Here is a 1,182-nt window from a genome sequence, read left to right on the forward strand (position 1 = left end):
TCCCGCGCTCTCCCTCTCTCTTCTGGCCAGTCCTGACCCCCCCTTTCCCCGCCCTCCCCCACTTTCTCCCCAACTCCCCTCCCCCTCTTGCTCTTCCCACACCCCGATCTCCCCCCCCAACCCCCATCCTCCCTTGCCCGCCGCGCGACCCAGTTCCCGCCGGTGCAAAGGGTTTTGTTTGGTCGGTTTGGGCTGGGGCGCCATTCCCACAGGGCGAGTGTGCCCCCTGGAGTTGTGCCACGCGTCACACACACACACACACACACAGTCCTGAGGGATGGATTTTGACCCCGGCCTCCCTCCACCTGTCCACCTGCAGGGCTGGGGCCGCGCGGCCGCCCGCGGTGTCTCAGCCCCACCCAGCCGGCGGGCTGGCCACGCGCGGCTCCGGAGGTTTCCGGAGGGCTTTTGTGCGGTGCCATCACCGCCGTCGCCGCACTCTTTGTTTTAATTGCCCTGAGTATTGGCGCCCAGCGCGGGTTTGTATTTGATTTGCATCCCTGGGCTCCGGCTTCCACTTTGGAGTGGAAAGAAAAACGAATTAATTAGGCCAGTCCCACCCTGCTCCAGCCCCAAAAGAAAGAGGGGCGAGGCCCTTGAAGTGCGCCAACAGCTGAAGAAATCAGGACACATCCTCCCCGGCCCGGGGAACGTGGGTTGGCACTGGCTGGTGGCCCATCTGGGTTCTGGGGACCATGGGACGGCAAGGCCACCAGCTCGCTCTGCGCCCTGGAGCTCCAGGTAGCGCTTGGCTGCGTCTTGCGGCTCTGCTCTGGGGCCCAAGGGCTGTTGCTCTGAAACAGTTAACCCACCTCCGAAAGTTCCGCAGCTTTCCCCTTGGCACTGGTGGATTTGTGCGGATTGGAACTAATAATAGATTGGAAGTCTGAGAGGACACAGCCCTTTCCCCACCCCGTGGAGAGGTGCCTTTGCTGCGGGTCAAGTCGCAACAGGCCTAGGGAGAAGCTAGGTGGAGGCCTGGTGGGTCCTGGGTTGGTCAGCCCCGCCCCCTTGGGCCTGGGCCTGCACCTGCCCTGGGCGCAGGCCCGGCCCTCCTGGGGCTGTCAGCTGGAAGCTGAGTCATCCCTAACTCTTTTTTAGGTCACCCAAGAGCCACGGCCCTGGGCAAGGCCCCTGCCCCGGCAGGCACAGACTCCCAAGGTTCTCAAGCAACTTGGTGGG

Source organism: Dipodomys ordii, unplaced genomic scaffold (assembly GCF_000151885.1).
Source record: "Dipodomys ordii isolate 6190 unplaced genomic scaffold, Dord_2.0 Scaffold8, whole genome shotgun sequence".
NCBI lineage: Eukaryota > Metazoa > Chordata > Mammalia > Rodentia > Heteromyidae > Dipodomys > Dipodomys ordii.